Source organism: Triticum urartu, chromosome 2A, assembly GCF_056163025.1.
Source record: "Triticum urartu cultivar PI428250 chromosome 2A, HENAU_Tu73, whole genome shotgun sequence".
Lineage (NCBI taxonomy): Eukaryota > Viridiplantae > Streptophyta > Magnoliopsida > Poales > Poaceae > Triticum > Triticum urartu.
The window spans coordinates 335,407,704-335,432,554 of NC_141874.1; positions in this window are offsets into that span (position 1 = coordinate 335,407,704).

Sequence of the window (24,851 nt, forward strand, 5' to 3'; positions counted from 1 at the left end):
CGTCCCAACTAGATCCATAATCTAGCGCACAAGCTCTCAGCATATCCTCCAAAATCTGATTGACTCTCTCGGTCTGTCCATCTGTGTGTGGATGAAAAGTTGTACTGAATTCTAGCCTGGTACCCAAAGTTTCGTGCAACTGCTTCCAGAACTTTGAGGTAAACTGGGTTCCTCTATCTGATACGATACTCCTTGGAACTCCATGCAGACAAACGATCCTGGTCATGTATATCTTTGCCAACTTAGCACTGGTGTAAGTGGTCTTTACTGGGATGAAATGAGCTACTTTCGTCAATCGATCAACTACAACCCAAATTGGGTCATAGCCTGAACGAGTCCTGGGCAATCCCATGATAAAATCCATGCCTAGCCTATCCCACTTCCATTCGGGTATCGGCAATGGTTGTAACAATCCTGCTGGCTTCTGATGCTCTGCCTTTACTCTCTGACATACATCACAAACTTCTACATACTCCGCTATATCCTTCTTCATTCCGGTCCACCAGAAAATATCTTTCAAATCCAAATACATCTTGGTGTTTCCTGGGTGAATCGAATATGGTGAGTCGTGTGCCTCTTGCAGTATCAACTTCCTGATCTCCGGGTCATTGGGCACGTAAACATGGTCTTCAAACCATAGGGTGTCGTGTTCATCCTCGTGAAATCCTTTAGCTTTTCCTTTGCTCAGTTTCTCCTTTATAGCGGCAATCTCTCTGTCAGCTTTCTGAGCTTCTCTGATTCTATCCATCAAAGTTGACTGAATCTCCAATGCTGCTACATAGCCTCTCGGAACTATTTCCAAACATAGTTCACGAAGATTTTCTGCTAACTCCCTTGGTATTTCTCCTGTCATTAACGTATTGACATGGCTCTTGCGGCTTAATGCGTCAGCTACTACATTAGCCTTTTCGGGGTGATGATGCAATTTCATATCATAATCCTTGATAAGCTCCAACCATCTCCTTTGTCTGAGATTTAACTCCTTCTATGTGAAAATGTACTTCAAACTCTTATGATCCGTGTACACCTCACAATGATTTCCAATGAGAAAATGCCTCCATGTTTTCAAGGCATGCACTACGGCTGCTAACTCCAAATCATGCGTAGCATAATTTAACTCATGAGGCTTCAGTTGTCTTGAGGCATATGAAACAACTCTCCCTTCCTGCATAAGTACTGCTCCAAGTCCTCGACGTGAAGCGTCACAATACACCTCATAGTCCTTGGTTTGATCTGGCAAAATCAACACTGGTGAGGTAACCAAACGTTTCTTCAACTCCTGGAAACTAGCCTCACACTCTTCTGTCCATATGAACTTGGTATCCTTCTTTAATAACTCTGTCATAGGCTTCGCAATTTTTGAGAAATTCTCAATAAATCTCCGATAGTATCCTGCGAGTCCAAGAAAACTCCGGATCTCTCCAACTGTTGTTGGGGCTTCCCACTTGGTCACGGTTTCAACTTTAGCAGGATCTACTGCTATACCTTCACCAGATATAACATATCCGAGGAATCCTACTTCCTTCAACCAAAACTCACATTTGCTGAACTTGGCATATAATTGATGTTCTCTGAGTTTTCCAAGTACCAAACGCAAATGCTCCTTATGCTCCTCTTCATTCTTCGAGTAAACCAGGATATCATCAATGAACACTATGATGAACTTATCCAAAAACTCCATAAACACTTTGTTCATCATGTTCATAAAATAGGCAGGTGCGTTAGTCAGACCAAATGACATAACGGTGTACTCATATAGCCCATATCTGGTAGTAAAAGCTGTCTTCGGAATATCCTGTTCTCGAATCTTCAACTGGTGGTATCCTGATCGCAGATCGATCTTGGAAAATACCTAAGCTCCTTGCAATCGATCAAACAGATCGTTGATCATTGGTAGTGGGTACATGTTCTTGATCGTTACTTCATTCAATCCTCGATAATCAACAACCATCCTTAACGATCCATCCTTCTTCTCCACTAGAAGTACTGGCGATCGCCAAGGTGAAGAACTTGGGCGAATATATCCCTTATCCAGTAACTCCTTAATCTGCTTCTTAATTTCCACCAAATCTTTTGCTGGCATCCTATATGGTCTCTTTGATTTTGGCCCTGTGCCTGGCAATAGCTCAATCAAAAACTCGATATCTCTATCCGGTGGCATGCCTGGCAACTCTTCTAGAAATACATCAGGGAAATCTCTTACCACTGGTACTTCCTCCTGCACAACTCCTGTTAGGCAATTTACTTGGGTTCTCTTTGGCACATGCCGGGATACATACTTGATCCTTCTCCCTTCTGGTGTGGTAAGCAAAATTGACTTACTAGCACATTCAATATTTCCTTCATACTTTGATAACCAATCCATGCCTAATATCACATCCAATCCTTAAGATTCCAATACTATTAGGTCTGAGGGAAAAACATAGTTACCAATCCTTAATGGTAACCGATCACACCATAGACTAGCCACATACTCTGCTCCAGGCGAGGTTACTAACATGGGTGACCTAAGGGCTTGGGTTGATAGGTTGTATTTATCCACAAATCCCTTTGAGATGTATGAATGCGATGCACCAGTATCAAAAAGAACGAGTGCAGTAAATGACTTAACCAAAAACTTACCTATTACTGCATTGGGCTGAGCTTCAACCTCCTCCACGCTAACGTGGTTCACCTGTCCCCTGTTGAAAGGGTTCGGCTTCTTCCCAGAACTTCCATTGCCATTTTGGCCTTCAGGACATTCATTGGCATAGTGTCCGGTCTTCGAGCACTTATAGCAGGTGACTTGGTTCAAGTCCTTCTTGGCTGGGGTTGAGGGGTTGGTGCGGTTCTGGCCGTTGCTTCCTCCATTGCCATTACCATTCTTGGTGCCATTGTGATTGTGCGAGCTACCTCCTCCATGGGTATGCTGAAAATGTCCTCCAGGTCTAGTGTAAAACGTGGCTTCTGCTGAGCTCCTGAATTGTACTTTCCTTGTCCATATTTCCTCTTGCGATTCTCAATTTGCTGCTGCTTCCCTTCAATCATAAGAGCACGATCTACCAACTCCTGGTAGTTGTTGAAGGTGGCTACCATCAACTGCATGCTCAACTCATCATTCAGTCCTTCCAGAAACTTCTCCTGCTTAGCTGCATCTGTAGCGACGTCATCTGGGGCATAACGTGCTAACTTACTAAATTCCTCCACATACTGGCCAACTGTCCGTCCTCCTTGGCGCAAGTTACGAAACTCACGCTTCTTCATGGCCATAGCTCCTGCTGAAACATGGGCAGTACGGAAAGCCTGCTGAAACTGGTCCCATGTGACAGTGTCGACTGGGAAGGTGGCTGTGAAATTCTCCCACCATGATGCTGCGGGTCCTTCTAGCTGATGTGCGGCAACTTCACCTTCTCCGCATCTGTGCATCCTGCTGTGGTCAACTCCCTAGCTGTCTTGCGGAGCCAATCATCTGCTACTATCGGCTCGGTGCTACTGGAAAACACTGGCGGATTCAGCCTAAGAAAACGGGCTAAGTGGTCAACAGGTGGTGGTGGTGGTGGTGGGTTGTTGTTATTGTTCCCCTGATTCTGATTCTGGACTAGCAACTCCATCAATGTGTTCTGCTGCTGGATCAACTGGGTGAGCTCCGGTGGGAAGGCAAATCTGGGGTCACGTCTCGGAGGCATCTGTGGGTTTAGAAAAGATGAGATATAAGAATAGAGAGGGTCTAAAGAGAAAACACTACCCATATGCACATGAGGCAAAAGCAAACAATTCACTTCAATCAATCAAACAAAGGCATACAATCGATCTAACTATCGCAAAAGTGCTCGGACTACTATATTTACATGGTGGACTACTACTACTGATGAGGTGGTCTACTAGAAATATTCTTCGGTTGCAGACTCCATGATATCTGCTCCAGCTTCATCAACATAGTCATCATCGCTACTATCTGCTTCCGAGTCGGTGCCGTCGATGATGATGTAGTCTTCCGGGCTAATTTCCTGGGGTTCTTCGTCTTCATCTACTGGCGTAGGGCCTCCCATAAATATTCCAATCTTCTTGACCAGGTCGTCATTCTTCTCCACCAATACTTCAATTTCTTCTTCATAATCTTCACGTGTAGCCTTGAGTTCTTCCTCCAGTTCCTTGATTCTTGTCTTAGCCTTCTTCAGATCTATCATGTCGGCGCACATCTGGTTCTCCTGTCGTCGAATGTGTTGGTTTAGCTCCTGGATAAAAGCTGCGATTGATCTATCATTCCTGGTGCTGATCATCTCCCAGTGCTCATCTCGGCGCCCACAAATCTGGTAGATAGTATCTTTGATATCCTTGCGGTAGACTTCTCCAATGCGTCCCATGGCGATGTGAGCTGCCATGCTTTTTCCTAGACTCTAAGTTGGTGCATCAAAAGAAAACTCGATGGGCTCGGTGACTGGCATGAACGTCCTTCCTGGAACTTGAACTTGAATCATCCAGCGCTCTTCTTCAGGTAAAGTGGCGTTGTAGGTTCCCGTGAAGCTTGGTACTCCTATGTTTAGGTATCTAGTGACTTCCTTCAAGTGACGTCCAAAGGGTGTATCTTCATCCGGTTGTGTGAACTTGTTCCTTGCATCCGCCATCCTGAAGAGTAGAAAAGATGAGGAGTCAGAGAAGAAGAGAGTGAATAGTGATCTAGGTCTTTTAGCTTAGTGGTTGTGTCCTGCAGTCAGCGTGTGCTCTGATACCATCTCTGTAGCGACCAGACCTCAAACAGTCTGATCTCTGTGCTCCGGTGTCATCCCTGGATCAGTAATGCTGACACCACACAGTACTCGGAGGATTTATAGCAGAGTAGCAATCACACACTTATTACATCGAGTGTCTCATAAGAAAGCTTATTACAATAAATATGGCTTAAGGCCATCTAATAACGATAACAGCGGAAGGCTTGGAAGATAAGTGAGTCCATCAACTCCAACGGCATCACTAAGTATAGGACCACGACCTAAAAACTCCTTAATCGTCGTCTGAAAAGTCTGCAACATTAACGTTGCAGCCCGAAAACGGGTCAGCACATGGAATATGCTGGCAAGGTAACACATAGAGAGTAATGGAATGAAACAGCTATACTATATGCATATTTGGCTGGTGGAAAAGCTCTATGGTTATATGTTTTTGCGAAAAGCCAGTTTTTCCCTACTACAAAGGAATAAAATTTATTTAATTATCATGGTAGTTGTTAAACATTGAGAATGGTTGACAGCATTCTCAATCCCAATTAAGCATCAACATTAAACATAACCCAACAAAATTAATTTAGAGTAACATGTTGAGATTCACATGATAATCCAGGTACTAGATACTCAAGATGTCCATAACCGGGGACACGGCTAATCATGATTAGTTTGTTACACTCTGCAGAGGTTTGCGCACTTTTCCCCACAAGACTCGATCGCCTCCGTTTGGTTTCTCGCACTACATGGTGTTTGAGAAGACGGATGATCGAGACATAGTCTTTCAGAAGCGCTAGCACCATACAATCGGGTAGACCGTACCACCTACATCCCCTACATCTGCTAGTCTACCACTGTAAGAGTTCGCACAACTTAGTCAACTATGCTAGAGCCCATAATAGCTTGTGGCTGCACACGGAAGTTTCTAGTATGAATAGTCTTATGATCCCTTTGAGCCTGGGTGGCGGTCCAAAAGAAAACAGGCAAGTCCTGGAATACCCAGGTGCCTTAATGCACCCAGATGTGTGTTTAAGTTGCCACCTTAGATAAACCATTAATTAACAAAACTCACATCTGTCATGGATATCACTCACCCAATCCACGTCTACTAGCATAGCATGGCATAATAAGCAAACGCGGAAGTAACTCCCAAAGGTTTGATAATAAACAGGTAATAGGTACTACCTCAACTACTTCCCATCCCACAATTTAATTAGATCCTAATCATGCAATGTGTGGGGATTGATCTAATGCAATAAAACTGGGTAGTAGAAAAAGGTATGATCAAAGTGTTACTTGCCTTGCTGATGATCCGGGAAACCTAGCAATTCGAAGTAACAAGCGGCGCACTCCGGATACTCTATCGCAAACAAACAAACGAGCAAGCAATAAGTACTCATCTAATGCACAGGTAAAACTCAAATAAGAGATATAACCAGAAGGTTCAACTTAAGAACTCCGGTTGGCAAAAAGAACCAAATCGAACAAAGCAACGAAAGTCAAACGCTGAAAGAAAACAACTTCGTTCTAGTAATCTGGATCTAGGGCAAATTTTACAGTAGCAAAATCTTGTTTAAGTTGGTTAAACGGATAGAGGGTTTCGAGACGAAACTCTAGGCGCTTGAATCGCCTGATTCCGATAAACGAGCGAAAAGATCAACTAAAAGGAAAATCGGATCAGGAATCGCGATCAGATAAATCGCGGATTTAATCCGAGAAAAAGAAAACTGACGAACAGTTAATCGAACGGACATTCGTTAACAGAAACTAACCGGTGAACACGTTCGCTAAAACGAACGGATCGGTGAACGTTGGCGGCTATACCTCCGGCGAGGTACTCCGGCGGCGTGGCAGGGCTCCGGCGGCGGCGGTGGCTACGCGGGGCGGCGGGGCGGCGCAGCAGCGGCAGCGGCGGCGGCGTGCGGCACGCGGCGGTAGCGGCAGCAGCGCAGGCGGCGGGGCGGGGTGAGGTGAGGGGCGGCGGGGCGGCTCGGTATTTAAGAGAGGGAGGGGGTGCTGCCTTGGGGGAGGGGGCACGACGGCGGCCCCGAGCCGGACTCGGGCGGCGGCGCGGCTCCGGTCTCCTGGAGGAAGAAGCAGGTGGCGGGGTTGATAGAGGCAAAGGTGTCCCGATGTTTCGATGAGATGGTGGCTATCGTTTTCTGTGGGAGTCGACCTCGACGATCCGACTACGAACGTGCGAGACGTCGCGCCTTAGCAATCGCTAAACCAACTTCCGAGGGGTTATTGACCACGCCGGAGCACGATCAACCTGACCACAAGGGCCTGTTTCCTGCGAGCAAACGAAGAACAAGCAAGAAACTGAGATTGCAATCTGGATATTGCGAATATAAGATGAAGGCTTTATTGATCAAGGTGGGGTTCTGTGACGTCTTGGTCTGGTCGTTGGACACAAACGAAGTACGCGAAGTTGCAGCTATGGCGAACTTTTAATCTAAACAAAACCCAAGTCTAAACGACGCCCTAAGGGCTGTATATATGGAGGAAGAGAGGGGAATTTCGTGGCCCTTGAGGGTGGGGTCCGAAACCAACCCTAACTCTTGTTTCCCCACACATACGGACTCTAAAAATAGCCTATACTTAAGTATTTCGAAATTACATGGGCCTGGCCCATTAATAAGGTGACGCGGCACCTAGAATAGCCTATGGACGAATATTATGAAGTGGCATCTTGTATATTTCGTCCAAGGCTTCATGCACTCCTTATGGAGGCTTCAAAGTCCTGAAATCATCACTTGTAACTCCGTTCCTGATCCCCTTGCGCATGCCATCAACTCCATTCGTGTTCTTGCTCCAATGTTCATCCTTCTCCAAGCTAGGACCTTCATTTGTAAGCAAAACAAATGTATCCAATTTAGGCAGCATCATAATCTCATGAACATTAGAATCATTACCAAGAAACGAAAGTACCTGGTAATTTAATTGGCGTGCGCGAGCTCTAGTAATTGGTCCAGTATATGTAACAGTAGGGGCTGTGGGTGTAACAATGGTATTGATGTCCTCATCATCCTCCCCTTCTTGAAATGAAGTCGTCCTCGACGGAAGCTCATCTTCCTCACCCAAATAAGGCTTCAAATCTGCAATGTTAAAAGTGGGACTAACCCCAAAATCTGCAGGTAGCTCAAGTTTATATGCATTATCGTTTATTTTCTCTAAAACCTTAAAAGGACCATCAGCACGTGGCATTAGCTTTGATTTGCGCAGATTAGGAAATCTATCTTTACGCAAATGTAACCAAACAAGATCTCCAGGTGCAAACACAACATGTTTTCTACCCTTATCTCCAGCAAGTTTATATTTAGCATTCATACGCTCAATGTTTTCCTTAGTTAACTCATGCATTTTTAAAATCAATTCAGAACGTTCTTTAGCATCAAAATTAACCTTCTCCGAAGATGGAAGAGGCAACAAATCAATAGGTGCACGAGGTAGGAAACCATACACAATTTCAAAAGGGCACATCTTAGTAGTAGAATGCAATGAACGATTATAAGCAAATTCAATATGAGGCAAGCATTCTTCCCACATTTTCTTGTTATTCTTCAAAACAGCCCTAAGCATAGTAGACAATGTTCTATTGACTACTTCAGTTTGTCCATCAGTTTGGGGGTGACAAGTAGTACTAAAAAGCAGCTTAGTCCCCAACTTAGCCCATAAACATCTCCAAAAGTGGCTAAGAAATTTAGTATCACGATCTGAAACAATAGTATTTGGCACACCATGTAAGCGAATAATTTCACGAAAGAACAAATCAGCAACATTAACAGCATCATCGCTTTTATGACATGGTATAAAGTGTGCCATTTTCGAGAACCTATCCACGACAACAAATATGCTATCCCTCCCCTTCTTTGTTCGAGGTAAACCTAAAACAAAGTCCATAGATATATCCTCCCAAGGAACACTAGGTACAGGCAAAGGCATATATAAACCATGAGGATTGAGTCGTGACTTAGCTCTTTGACATGTAGTGCAGCGAGCAACAAAACGCTCAACATCCCGTCTCATCTTTGGCCAAAAGAAATGTGTAGCAAGTATATCCTCCGTCTTCTTGACGCCAAAGTGTCCCATTAATCCTCCTCCATGCGCCTCCTGCAATAACAAAAGACGAACGGAGCTAGCTGGAATGCATAGCTTGTTAGCACGAAACACAAATCCATCGTTAAGAACGAACTTGTTCCAAGTTCTCCCTTCCTTACAATTCTGCAATACATCTTTAAATTCAGCATCATTAACATATTGATCCTTGATGGTCTCCAAACCAAATATTTTAAAGTCAAGTTGTGAAAGCATAGTATAACGACGAGACAAGGCATCAGCAATAACATTTTCTTTACCCTTCTTGTGTTTAATGACATAAGGGAAAGTCTCAATGAATTCAACCCATTTAGCATGTCTACGGTTCAGTTTTGCTTGACTTTTAATGTGTTTCAAAGATTCATGATCAGAATGTATAACAAATTCCTTGGGCCATAAATAATGTTGCCATGTTTCTAAGGTCCGAACAAGAGCATATAATTCTTTATCATAAGTAGAATAGTTCAGACTAGGCCCACTCAATTTTTCAGAAAAGTATGCAACAGGTTTTCCATCTTGTAATAACACACCTCCTAATCCAATTCCACTAGCATCACATTCAAGCTCAAAAGTCTTATTGAAATTAGGAAGTTGGAGTAAAGGAGCATGTGTTAACTTATCTTTCAATACCGTGAAGGCTTCTTCCTGTGCGGTACCCCAAACAAAAGGTACATCCTTCTTTGTAAGCTCGTTGAGAGGTGCAGCAATGGTGCTGAAATCTCTCAGAAAACGCCTATAGAAACCAGCGAGGCCAAGGAAACTCCTCACTTGTGTGACCGTTTTGGGCTGCGGCCAACTCTCAATAGCTTCAATCTTGGCTTTATCAACTTCAATTCCCTGTGGAGTAACAACATAGCCAAGAAAAGATACTCGGTCGGTGCAAAAGGTGCACTTTCCAAGGTTACCAAACAAACGTGCATCACGTAGAGCAATAAAAACAGCACGTAAATGTTCCAAATGGTCCTCCAAAGATTTGCTATAAATCAATATGTCATCAAAGTAAACTACCACAAATCGTCCAATGAAGGCACGTAAAACTTCGTTCATTAACCTCATGAAAGTACTAGGTGCATTAGTTAACCCAAAAGGCATGACTAACCACTCATATAATCCAAACTTAGTTTTAAATGCTGTTTTCCATTCATCTCCCAATTTCATACGAATTTGATGGTAACCACTACGCAAATCAACTTTGGAGAATATTGTAGAGCCACTCAATTCATCAAGCATATCATCTAGCCTAGGAATAGGATGACGATAACGAATAGTAATATTATTAATGCCTCTACAATCAACGCACATACGCGACGTACCATCCTTTTTCGGCACTAAAATGATAGGAACAGCACAAGGACTAAGGGATTCGCGTATATAACCTTTGTCGAGCAGTTCTTGTACTTGACGCATAATCTCCTTCGTCTCCTCTGGATTGGTACGGTATGGTGCACGGTTGGGTAATGATGCACCGGGAATTAAGTCAATTTGATGCTCAATCCCGCGAATAGGTGGTAATCCCGGTGGCACGTCTTGTGGAAAGACGTCGGCGAACTCCTGCAAAATGTTAGTGACAGCAGGAGGCAAAGAGGAAGGCGCGTCCTCGAATGAAAATAATGCCTCTTTGCACACAAAAGCATAGCAAACAGATTTGCTAAAATCTAGATCATCAATATCAGATTTGGTGGCAAGTAAACATGCACTTTTCAATTTAATTTCAGAACCAACACTAGATTGTTTATTATTATGAGGCTGCATTTGTTGCTCAAATTCTTTTGCCACAATCTGATTTTCACTCTTAGTTTTCTCCTGTTTTGCTTTATTAGCTCTATTAATATCATCTTTCAAAATGGAATCAGGAGTCATAGGAAGCAAAGTAATATTTGTATCCTTATGAACAAGAGTATACTGATTGTTTCTACCATGGTGAATAGAATTTTTATCAAATTGCCATGGTCTACCAAGTAATAAGGAACATGCTTGCATAGGTACCACATCACAATCAACATAATCAGCATATGTAGAGATACTAAAATGCACACGAACAGTACGTGTTACCTTAACCTTGCCGCTGTTGTTGAACCATTGGATGTAGTAAGGATGTGGATGTGGTCTTGTGGTGAGAGATAGCTTCTCCACCATCTCGATGCTAGCCAAGTTGTTGCAACTCCCTCCATCTATGATCACGCGAACAGAACGTTCCTTCACAACTCCCTTTGTATGGAAAAAATTATGCCTCTGATTTTGCTCAGCTTGTGTAACCTGCACACTCAAAACACGTTGAGCAACTAAACATTCATACCTGTCAGCATCTTCAGGAGCCATGTATTGCGTCTCATGATCAGAATCGTCTCCACCGTGTTCGTCACGTGTAATAAGAGCCAAAGTCTCCTCATCATAGTCACTAGCGGACTCATACCCACCATCCTCAGTAACAATCATCACACGCTTAGATGGGCATTCTCTCGCATAATGACCTCCACCCTTGCAACGTCGACAAATAATATCATGTGTCTGCCCTGTTGATGCCATGGATGAAGAAGAGCTCTTTGCAGGCCCAGAAGGTGTGCTCTTGGCAGATAGTGGTGATTGTGCCTGCTTTATTGTATCACGGTTGGAGGTGGCAGCCGACGGAGGCGCCGATGAAGCAGAACGTGTGGAAGTAGATGATGCACGTGGTGTCCATGAAGAAGGTCGACCTGCAGAAAAGTTAGTCCGCGCCAATGCCTGTCGATCCTGCACTTCACGTTCAGCTTTACAAGCAAGATGGAATAAACGAGTGATATTAGTATACTCCTTATACTCTAGAATCGTCTGAATCTCTCTATTTAATCCACCCATAAAACGTGCAAGCATAGCTTCATTCTCCTCAACAATACCACATCTAATCATGCCAGTTTGTAATTCCTGATAATATTCTTCTACAGAATTTTTTCCCTGTCTTAAGCGCTGCAATTTTTGAAGTAATTCACGTTGATAATATGGTGGAACCCAACGAGTACGCATAGCAGTTTTCAAAGCAGCCCAAGTAGCAGGAATGGGATATAATCTACAATGCTCAGACCACCAAACACATGCAAAACTAGTGAATGCACAAACAGCAGCAGGAACACGTCTCTCCTCGGGATATTGTAAACATGTAAATCGTTGTTCAGTTTCTAACTCCCAAGTAAGATATATATCAGGAACATATCTACCCTCAAATGGTGGAATATTCAATTTTAGTTTAGGGAGATGGTCATGATCTCGTACCTGAGGGTGAGCCCTACCATTGCCATTATGTGCATGTGGACGACCTGATGGTTGCTGTGCTGGTGGTGGCACGTAGTTCTGATTTTGATCAACCTCATCCTCGTAATCGCCAGCAAAATCATCCTCCTCCGCATCAGCAGCAGGAGCCACAGAAGTAGCAACAGCAGCACCAACAGTTTGGCCAGGTGCAAGAGGGAGACGGCTCGCTCGGCGGAGGGCTGTTTCACGATGTGTAGGTAGTCGTCGTTGTTGTTGTTGTAGAGGTGTGTTAGGTGCAGCCGGTGGTGGTGGTGGTGGAAGACGCGCGAGCAATTCATTAAACCTGTCATCGAGCTTTGTTTCGAACGTCTTCTCCATGTCATCTATCTTCTCCATGGCCTCTTCAAATCTGTTTAGCACATCCTGCACCTGTCCATTCATCATTTGCTGAAATTTATCATGCAACTCCTGATTCGTCATGTTCTCCCAGTCAGTCTCGTCGGCTTGTGATCCTGCCATGGTTAGCAACAAGAGAAAACACACAAGAATATGATCCTACAGAATACTAACAAGAGGTGGTGGTGGCGGGTGTCACAAATCCGTCAAGCAAATCTCAAATTCTTACCAGTTCTTACCCAGCAGCAGGCGGTGACCGGCAACCGTTGTAGTCAAAACTCTCAAAAGCTTGGATAGAGCGATTGCCAGGGAGAGTCAAACGCACGACGTAGAGGTATGTGGAGCTGGGAAGGCTTATAGTATGGTAGCAAAAAGGGTCAGCAATAATCAATTCAGAGATGCAAAGTTGAATAAACGCTCAACGACGGTACTGTGCTGGTCCTAGGCTAGACCGTGCTAGAGACGCGAGCCTAGAACACTAACAAAATCACGGCGCTGCACGTAAATAAGGGAAAAGCACACTCTGGAACTTTTTTTTTTCGCTTTTTTTTTTGCGCTCCTCTTTTTTTTTTTTGCGCTCCTTTTTTTTTTTGCGCTCCTCTTTTTTTTTTTTGCGCTCCTCTCTTTTTTTTTTGCGAAAAATTACTATAATGGCGAGTGTCTCAAAACTCTTCCCTCGTCAAACTGATAATATGGGCACGAAAATTTTTTTTCCACTTTTTTTTTCGGAAATCAGGGCAGCGACGACGAAAAAGTGCGACAAAAAATCACTATGATGGCACGTGGCTCAAAAGACTCAGAAAAGCCTAAAAATAGGATAGGGAAAAAAAAATTTTTGCCCGAGAAAATTTTGGCCTAAAAACTGCCCGGGGGTCTCCAGACTCTTTTTTTTTCGAGACCTACGCAGGCAAGGAAACACGAATCGGAATTGAGATTGATCTCAAGAACAAACCTAATATGAGAAGAACTCGGATTGGTGGTGGATATATGGTTGTGGTATATGGCAGCGGTGGTGGTATATGGTAGCGGTGGTGGTATGTGGTATATGAATAAGGATTCAGAGCGGTGGCGGATAAGCAAAAGTGGTAGATGGGCGATGATGATGGTGCGGCGGCGGCGTGACAACTTATGACCAGAACTCGAAACTCTAAAAGACTAGACTCTAAGACCAGCAACTTGACACGACGATGCAACCGCAAATTCAACAAAGCAAAAACCCTAAAAAGATTATGCAAAGGCTCAGATTGGTTCGGATATGATGAACTAACCCTAATTTTTTTTTGTGGCTTTTTCGTGGACTGTAGGTATGAAGAATAGACTCGATCTAATCTACGAAAAACTACAAAATCTCACCGAGCAACCTGGAAATCTGATACCACTTGATAGAGGCAAAGGTGTCCCGATGTTTCGATGAGATGGTGGCTATCGTTTTCTGTGGGAGTCGACCTTGACGATCCGACTACGAACGTGCGAGACGTCGCGCCTTAGCAATCGCTAAACCAACTTCCGAGGGGTTATTGACCACGCCGGAGCACGATCAACCTGACCACAAGGGCCTGTTTCCTGCGAGCAAACGAAGAACAAGCAAGAAACTGAGATTGCAATCTGGATATTGCGAATATAAGATGAAGGCTTTATTGATCAAGGTGGGGTTCTGTGACGTCTTGGTCTGGTCGTTGGACACAAATGAAGTACGCGAAGTTGCAGCTATGGCGAACTTTTAATCTAAACAAAACCCAAGTCTAAACGACGCCCTAAGGGCTGTATATATGGAGGAAGAGAGGGGAATTTCGTGGCCCTTGAGGGTGGGGTCCGAAACCAACCCTAACTCTTGTTTCCCCACACATACGGACTCTAAAAATAGCCTATACTTAAGTATTTCGAAATTACATGGGCCTGGCCCATTAATAAGGTGACGCAGCACCTAGAATAGCCTATGGACGAATATTATGAAGTGGCATCTTGTATATTTCGTCCAAGGCTTCATGCACTCCTTATGGCGGCTTCAAAGTCCTGAAATCATCACTTGTAACTCCGTTCCTGATCCCCTTGCGCATGCCATCAACTCCATTCGTGTTCTTGCTCCAATGTTCATCCTTCTCCAAGCTAGGACCTTCATTTGTAAGCAAAACAAATGTATCCAATTTAGGCAGCATCATAATCTCATGAACATTAGAATCATTACCAAGAAACGGAAGTACCTGGTAATTTAATTGGCGTGCGCGAGCTCTAGTAATTGGTCCAGTATATGTAACAGTAGGGGCTGTGGGTGTAACAATGGTATTGATGTCCTCATCAGGGGTGGGCCGTCGGCTGGGCGTTGGCCCAGGCGGCGCGCGGCGCGTTTTTTTATATATATATTCCGCTCGGAAAAAGGAAAAAAAGAAATACTAAACGGACTCCAAAAATTCCAAAATAAATTTGCACGGGCTTTTAAAATCAAGCCTCACAGGGTGAACATTTATTTGGGACCTAAATGCAATTTTGAAAATGCACATTTTTCCTAAATCAAATAAAACACCGAAAAACTACGAAATAAAATCTTATTTGATTTTATTATTAAATCCTCAATATTCTTTATTTTGGGAAAGTCATTTTATTCCCTCTCTCATAGTTTTGTAATAGAAATAATTGATGATAAAATAAATAAAATCAAATGATCCTATTCTCAAAATTTGAGAGAACTCAAATATGAAAATATCGAAATCCCCAACTCTCTCCGTGGGTCATTGAGTTGCGTAGAATTTCTAGGATCAACCAAAATGCAAAAGAAATATGATATGCATTGATGATCTAATGTATAACATTCCAAATTGAAAATTTGGGATGTTACACAATTTGACAGTTAAAAAAAAGTGAAACAAGTGACTGCAACATGCCACAGATGTTATAAAAATGCCAACTACGTACTCTAAATGATAGAGGCAAAGGTGTCCCGATGTTTCCATGAGTTGGTGGCTATCGTTTTCTGTGGGAGTCGACCTTGACGATCCGACTATGAACGTGCGAGACGTCGCGCCTTAGCAATCGCTAAACCAACTTCCGAGGGGTTATTGACCACGCCGGAGCACGATCAACCTGACCACGAGGGCCTGTTTCCTGCGAGCAAACGAAGAACAAGCAAGAAACTGAGATTGCAATCTGGATATTGCGAATATAAGATGAAAGCTTTATTGATCAAGGTGGGGTTCTGTGACGTCTTGGTCTGGTCGTTGGACACAAACGAAGTACGCGAAGTTGCAGCTATGGCGAACTTTTAATCTAAACAAAACCCAAAGTCTAAACGACGCCCTAAGGGCTGTATATATGGAGGAAGAGAGGGGAATTTCGTGGCCCTTGAGGGTGGTGATAGAGGCAAAGGTGTCCCGATGTTTCGATGAGATGGTGGCTATCGTTTTCTGTGGGAGTCGACCTTGACGATCCGACTACGAACGTGCGAGACGTCGCGCCTTAGCAATCGCTAAACCAACTTCCGAGGGGTTATTGACCATGCCGGAGCACGATCAACCTGACCACGAGGGCCTGTTTCCTGCGAGCAAACAAAGAACAAGCAAGAATCTGAGATTGCAATCTGGATATTGCGAATATAAGATGAAAGCTTTATTGATCAAGGTGGGGTTCTGTGACGTCTTGGTCTGGTCGTGGGACACAAACGAAGTACGCGAAGTTGCAGCTATGGCGAACTTTTAATCTAAACAAAACCCAAAGTCTAAACGACGCCCTAAGGGCTGTATATATGGAGGAAGAGAGGGGAATTTCGTGGCCCTTGAGGGTGGGGTCCGAAACCAACCCTAACTCTTGTTTCCCCACACATACGGACTCTAAAAATAGCCTATACTTAAGTATTTCGAAATTACATGGGCCTGGACCATTAATATGGTGACGCGGCACCTAGAATAGCCTATGGACGAATATTATGAAGTGGCATCTTGTATATTTCGTCCATGGCTTCATGCACTCCTTATGGCGGCTTCAAAGTCCTGAAATCATCACTTGTAACTCCGTTCTTGATCCCCTTGCGCATGCCATCAACTCCATGCGTGTTCTTGCTCCAATGTTCATCCTTCTCCAAGCTAGGCCCTTCATTTGAAAGCAAAACAAATGTATCCAATTTAGGCAGCATCATAATCTCATGAACATTAGAATCATGACCAAGAAACGAAAGTACCTGGTAATTTAATTGGCGTGCGCGAGCTCTAGTAATTGGTCCAGTATATGTAACAGCAGGGGCTGTGGGTGTAACAATGGTATTGATGTCCTCATCATCCTCCCCTTCTTGAAATGAAGTCGTCCTCGACGGAAGCTCATCTTCCTCACCCAAATAAGGCTTCAAATCTGCAATATTAAAAGTGGGACTAACCCCAAAATCTGCAGGTAGCTCAAGTTTATATGCATTATCATTTATTTTCTCTAAAACCTTAAAAGGACCATCAGCACGTGGCATTAGCTTTGATTTGCGCAGATTAGGAAATCTATCTTTACGCAAATGTAACCAAACAAGATCTCCAGGTGCAAACACTACATGTTTTCTACCCTTATCTCCAGCAAGTTTATATTTAGCATTCATACGCTCAATGTTTTCCTTAGTTAACTCATGCATTTTTAAAATCAATTCAGAACGTTCTTTAGCATCAAAATTAACCTTCTCCGAAGATGGAAGAGGCAACAAATCAATAGGTGCACGAGGTAGGAAACCATACACAATTTCAAAAGGGCACATCTTAGTAGTAGAATGCAATGAACGATTATAAGCAAATTCAATATGAGGCAAGCATTCTTCCCACATTTTCTTGTTATTCTTCAAAACAGCCCTAAGCATAGTAGACAATGTTCTATTGACTACTTCAGTTTGTCCATCAGTTTGGGGGTGACAAGTAGTACTAAAAAGCAGCTTAGTCCCCAACTTAGCCCATAAACATCTCCAAAAGTGGCTAAGAAATTTAGTATCACGATCTGAAACAATAGTATTTTGCACACCATGTAAGCGAATAATTTCACGAAAGAACAAATCAGCAACATTAACAGCATCATCGCTTTTATGACATGGTATAAAGTGTGCCATTTTCGAGAACCTATCCACGACAACAAATATGCTATCCCTCCCCTTCTTTGTTCTAGGTAAACCTAAAACAAAGTCCATAGATATATCCTCCCAAGGAACACTAGGTACAGGCAAAGGCATATATAAACCATGAGGATTGAGTCGTGACTTAGCTCTTTGACATGTAGTGCAGCGAGCAACAAAACGCTCAACATCCCGTCTCATCTTTGGCCAAAAGAAATGTGTAGCAAGTATATCCTCCGTCTTCTTGACGCCAAAGTGTCCCATTAATCCTCCTCCATGCGCCTCCTGCAACAACAAAAGACGAACGGAGCTAGCTGGAATGCATAGCTTGTTAGCACGAAACACAAATCCATCGTTAAGAACGAACTTGTTCCAAGTTCTCCCTTCCTTACAATTCTGCAATACATCTTTAAATTCAGCATCATTAACATATTGATCCTTGATGGTCTCCAAACCAAATATTTTAAAGTCAAGTTGTGAAAGCATAGTATAACGACGAGACAAGGCATCAGCAATAACATTTTCTTTACCCTTCTTGTGTTTAATCACATAAGGGAAAGTCTCAATGAATTCAACCCATTTAGCATGTCGACGGTTCAGTTTTGCTTGACTTTTAATGTGTTTCAAAGATTCATGATCAGAATGTATAACAAATTCCTTGGGCCATAAATAATGTTGCCATGTTTCTAAGGTCCGAACAAGAGCATATAATTCTTTATCATAAGTAGAATAGTTCAGACTAGGCCCACTCAATTTTTCAGAAAAGTATGCAACAGGTTTTCCATCTTGTAATAACACACCTCCTAATCCAATTCCACTAGCATCACATTCAAGCTCAAAAGTCTTATTGAAATTAGGAAGTTGGAGTAAAGGAGCATGTGTCAACTTATCTTTCAATACCGTGAAGGCTTCTTCCTGTGCGGTACCCCAAACAAAAGGTACATCCTTCTTTGTAAGCTCGTTGAGAGGTGCAGCAATGGTGCTGAAATCTCTCACAAAACGCCTATAGAAACCAGCGAGGCCAAGGAAACTCCTCACTTGTGTGACCGTTTTGGGCTGCGGCCAACTCTCAATAGCCTCAATCTTGGCTTTATCAACTTCAATTCCCTGTGGAGTAACAACATAGCCAAGAAAAGATACTCGGTCGGTGCAAAAGGTGCACTTTCCAAGGTTACCAAACAAACGTGCATCACGTAGAGCAATAAAAACAGCACGTCAATGTTCCAAATGTTCCTCCAAAGATTTGCTATAAATCAATATGTCATCAAAGTAAACGACCACAAATCGTCCAATGAAAGCACGTAAAACTTCGTTCATTAACCTCATGAAAGTACTAGGTGCATTAGTTAACCCAAAAGGCATGACTAACCACTCATATAATCCAAACTTAGTTTTAAATGCTGTTTTCCATTCATCTCCCAATTTCATACGAATTTGATGGTAACCACTACGCAAATCAACTTTGGAGAATATTGTAGAGCCACTCAATTCATCAAGCATATCATCTAGCCTAGGAATAGGATGACGATAACGAATAGTAATATTATTAATGCCTCTACAATCAACGCACATACGCGACGTACCATCCTTTTTCGGCACTAAAATGATAGGAACAGCACAAGGACTAAGGGATTCGCGTATATAACCTTTGTCGAGCAGTTCTTGTACTTGACGCATAATCTCCTTCGTCTCCTCTGGATTGGTACGGTATGGTGCCCGGTTGGGTAATGATGCACCGGGAATTAAGTCAATTTGATGCTCAATCCCGCGAATAGGTGGTAATCCCGGTGGCACGTCTTGTGGAAAGACGTCGGCGAACTCCTGCAAAATGTTAGTGACAGCAGGAGGCAAAGAGGAAGGCACGTCCTCGAATGAAAATAATGCCTCTCTGCACACAAAAGCATAGCAAACAGATTGGCTAAAATCTAGATCATCAATATCAGATTTGGTGGCAAGTAAACATGCACTTTTCAATTTAATTTCAGAAACAACACTAGATTGTTTATTATTATTAGGCTGCATTTGTTGCTCAAATTCGTTTGCCACAATCTGATTTTCACTCTTAGTTTTCTCCTGTTTTGCTTTATTAGCTCTATTAATATCATCTTTCAAAATGGAATCAGGAGTCATAGGAAGCAAAGTAATATTTTTATCCTTATGAACAAGAGTATATTGATTGTTTCTACCATGGTGAATAGAATTTTTATCAAATTGCCATGGTCTACCAAGTAATAAGGAACATGCTTGCATCGGTACCACATCACAATCAACATAATCAGCATATGTAGAGATGCTAAAATGCACACGAACAGTACGTGTTACCTTAACCTTGCCGCTGTTGTTGAACCATTGGATGTAGTAAGGATGTGGATGTGGTCTGGTGGTGAGAGATAGCTTCTCCACCATCTCGATGCTAGCCAAGTTGTTGCAACTCCCTCCATCTATGATCACGCGAACAGAACGTTCCTTCACAACTCCCTTTGTATGGAACAAATTATGCCTCTGATTTTGCTCAGCTTGTGTAACCTGCACACTCAATACACGTTGAGCAACTAAACATTCATACCTGTCAGCATCTTCAGGAGCCATGTATTGCGTCTCATGATCAGAATCGTCTCCACCGTGTTCGTCACGTGTAATAAGAGCCAAAGTCTCCTCACCATAGTCACTAGCGGACTCATACCCACCATCCTCAGTAACAATCATCACACGCTTAGATGGGCATTCTCTCGCATAATGACCTCCACCCTTGCAACGTCGGCAAATAATATCATGTGTTTGCCCTGTTGATGCCATGGATGAAGAAGAGCTCTTTGCAGGCCCAGAAGGTGTGCTCTTGGCAGATAGTGGTGATTGTGCCTGCTTTATTGTATCACGGTTGGAGGTGGCAGCCGACGGAGGCGCCGGTGTAGCAGAACGTGTGGAAGTAGATGATGCACGTGGTGTCCATGAAGAAGGTCGACCTGCAGAAAAGTTAGTCCGCGCCAATGCCTGTCGATCCTGCACTTCACGTTCAGCTTTACAAGCAAGATGGAATAAACGAGTGATATTAGTATACTCCTTATACTCTAGAATCGTCTGAATCTCTCTATTTAAACCACCCATAAAACGTGCAAGCATAGCTTCATTCTCCTCAACAACACCACATCTAATCATGCCAGTTTGTAATTCCTGATAATATTCTTCTACAGAATTTTTTCCCTGTCTTAAGCGCTGCAATTTTTGAAGTAATTCACGTTGATAATATGGTGGAACCCAACGAGTACGCATAGCAGTTTTCAAAGCAGCCCAAGTAGCAGGAATGGGATATAATCTACAATGCTCAGACCACCAAACACATGCAAAACTAGTGAATGCACAAACAGCAGCAGGAACACGTCTCTCCTCGGGATATTGTAAACATGTAAAACGTTGTTCAGTTTCTAACTCCCAAGTAAGATATATATCAGGAACATATCTACCCTCAAATGGTGGAATATTCAATTTTAGTTTAGGGAGATGGTCATGATCTCGTACCTGAGGGTGAGCCCTACCATTGCCATTATTTGCATGTGGACGACCTGATGGTTGCGGTGCTGGTGGTGGCACGTAGTTCTGAGTTTGATCAACCTCATCCTCATAATCTCCCACATAATCATCCTCCTCCGCATCAGCAGCAGGAGCCACAGAAGTAGCAACAGCAGCACCAACAGTTTGGCCAGGTGCAAGAGGGAGACGGCTCGCTCGGCGGAGGGCTGTTTCACGATGTGGAGGTAGTCGTCGTTGTTGTTGTTGTAGAGGTGCGTTAGGTGCAGCCGGTGGTGGTGGTGGAAGACGCGCGAGCAATTCATTAAACCTGTTATCGAGCTTTGTTTCGAACGTCTTCTCCATGTCATCTATCTTCTCCATGGCCTCTTCAAATCTGTTTAGCACATCCTGCACCTGTCCATTCATCATTTGCTGAAATTTATCATGCAACTCCTGATTCGTCATGTTCTCCCAGTCAGTCTCGTCGGCTTGTGATCCTGTCATGGTTAGCAACAATAGAAAAACACACAAGAATATGATCCTACAGAATACTAACAAGAGGTGGTGGTGGCGGGTGTCACAAATCCGTCAAGCAAATCTCAAATTCTTACCAGTTCTTACCCAGCAGCAGGCGGTGATCGGCAACCGTTGTAGTCAAAAACTCTCAAAAGCTTGGATAGAGCGATTGCCAGGGAGAGTCAAACGCACGACGTAGAGGTATGTGGAGCTGGGAAGGCTTATAGTATGGTAGCAAAAAGGGTCAGCAATAATCAATTCAGAGATGCAAAGTTGAATAAACGCTCAAGGACGGTACTGTGCTGGTCCTAGGCTAGACCGTGCTAGAGACACGAGCCTAGAACACTAACAAAATCACGGCGCTGCACGTAAATAAGGGAAAAGCACACTCTGGAACTTTTTTTCGCTTTTTTTTGCGCTCCTCTTTTTTTTTGCGAAAAATTACTATAATGGCGAGTGTCTCAAAACTCTTCCCTTGTCAAACTGATAGGATGGGCACGAAATTTTTTTTCACTTTTTTTTCAGAAATCAGGGCAGCGACGACGAAAAAGTGCGACAAAAAATCACTATGATGGCACGTGGCTCAAAAGACTCAGAAAAGCCTAAAAATAGGATAGGGAAAAAATATTTTTGCCCGTGAAAATTTTGGCCTAAAAACTGCCCGGGGGTCTCCAGACTTTTTTTTTCGAGACCTACGCAGGCAAGGAAACACGAATCAGAATTGAGATTGATCTCAAGAACAAACCTAATATGAGAAGAACTCGGATTGGTGGTGGATATATGGTTGTGGTATATGGCAGCGGTGGTGGTATATGGTAGCGGTGGTGGTATATGGATAGAGATTGATGGTGGTATATGGATACGGATTGGTAGTGGTATATGGATAAGGATTCAGAGCGGTGGCGGATAAGCAAAAGTGGTAGATGGGCGATGATGATGGTGCGGCGGCGGCATGACAACTTATGACCAGAACTCGAAACTCTAAAAGACTAGACTCTAAGACCAGCAACTTGACACGACGATGCAACCGCAAATTCAACAAAGCAAAAACCCTAAAAAGATTATGCAAAGGCTCAGATTGGTTCGGATATGATGAACTAACCCTAATTTTTTTTTGTGTGGCTTTTTCATGGACTGTAGGTATGAAGAACAGACTCGATCTAATCACGAAAAACTGTAAAATCTCACCGAGCAACCTGGAAATCTGATACCACTTGATAGAGGCAAAGGTGTCCCGATGTTTCGATGAGTTGGTGGCTATCATTTTCTGTGGGAGTCGACCTTGACGATCCGACTACGAACGTGCGAGACGTCGCGCCTTAGCAATCGCTAAACCAACTTCCGAGGGGTTATTGACCACGCCGGAGCATGATCAACCTGACCACGAGGGCCTGTTTCCTGCGAGCAAACGAAGAACAAGCAAGAAACTGAGATTGCAATCTGGATATTGCGAATATAAGATGAAAGCTTTATTGATCAAGGTGGGGTTCTGTGACGTCTTGGTCTGGTCGTTGGACACAAACGAAGTACGCGAAGTTGCAGCTATGGCGAACTTTTAATCTAAACAAAACCCAAAGTCTAGACGACGCCCTAAGGGCTGTATATATGGAGGAAGAGAGGGGAATTTCGTGGCCCTTGAGGGTGGGGTCCGAAACCAACCCTAACTCTTGTTTCCCCACACATACGGACTCTAAAAATAGCCTATACTTAAGTATTTCGAAATTACATGGGCCTGGCCCATTAATAAGGTGACGCAGCACCTAGAATAGCCTATGGACGAATATTATGAAGTGGCATCTTGTATATTTCGTCCATGGCTTCATGCACTCCTTATGGCGGCTTCAAAGTCCTGAAATCATCACTTGTAACTCCGTTCTTGATCCCCTTGCGCATGCCATCAACTTCATGCGTGTTCTTGCTCCAATGTTCATCCTTCTCCAAGCTAGGCCCTTCATTTGAAAGCAAAACAAATGTATCCAATTTAGGCAGCATCATAATCTCATGAACATTAGAATCATTACCAAGAAACGAAAGTACCTGGTAATTTAATTGGCGTGCGCGAGCTCTAGTAATTGGTCCAGTATATGTAACAGTAGGGGCTGTGGGTGTAACAATGGTATTGATGTCCTCATCACTAAAACCTGTATTCGACAATACCGCAGGTATCACACTTAGTGGCCTAAGCAAGCATTTCTTCCAGCGTAATTCCAGGGCATTCAAAAGGGGCATGTGGACGCGTCGCAAAATACAGTCGGAGTGCGGCATGCACGCGATGTGGAACAAGACCGGCAATACCTTGCCGGTGATGGTCAATGGCCAGCAGACGGGCAGCAATAAGGTTCTAGTGCTGCACACCAACAAGAACTTCGACCATTCCCGCAAAAAAATAAAAAAAAGAACTTCAACCAGTAGAGGACCAACTGGGTGATGCACCAGTACCACCTCGGGGACCAGGAGTAAGAGAAGGAGTGGGAGCTGGTCTTCCGCAAGATTTTCTACCAGATGAACACTAGGGCCAGGAATAAAAAGATTATAAGTTAGTTTGGTATTGGTACTTGTACTACCTTGTCGTCCGCAAGTTGGTATTGCTGTTAACGATCTTTTGGTATGAACTTGGCATTTCTTCCAACCATCATGCCAAGGGTCGACGTAGATATAAAGTTGAATCATTTGTTTCGAAACAAATTTTCAGGCACCTGATTTTTATTTGATGGGTAGCATAAGCACCTGCCGTTCGAATTCCCAGTTCTCCAAAATTTTCGAAACAAGTGCATGAACTTATTATCACGATGAAAAATATACCTGCTGCATCCCAATTATCAGTCTGTACTTGCATAATTCTCTCATTTATTGAGCAAGTATATTATTTTTTCAGGTCGAGCAAGTTTCAACTAGGTTATAGACTGCCCTGGATTGGTTTTGTTTTTAACAGACCTAGCCCATGACGACAATGTGGCACAAAGATCTAGCAAGTATCTACTGGCCTCTGTCCCGCTAGCGTTAGTTATATTTTGTCTTACAACATCCGCAGATAGTTTTTTTACTGAATCAAACACACAACCCAGTTCTATTTTCCTCTTGAAATGCCATGTCCTACTTCCGTTTTCTAATCTCTACCAATAGTTTTACTAGTTCATATACACGTATCATTATATTGAAAGTACATAAAGTTCCCTTTTCATATTTACATCCTTATTTTTGTTGTTGTTTTCCCTCCCAGTGCTGATTTTTTTACCACTAGTTTTCCCTTAAACCAACTCAATTGTCCCACGTCTTGTTTGCTTACAAAAACAAAACATTTTTTTGGCAAATAAATAAGTTCTTAAAAAATGTTTATCATTTCGGGA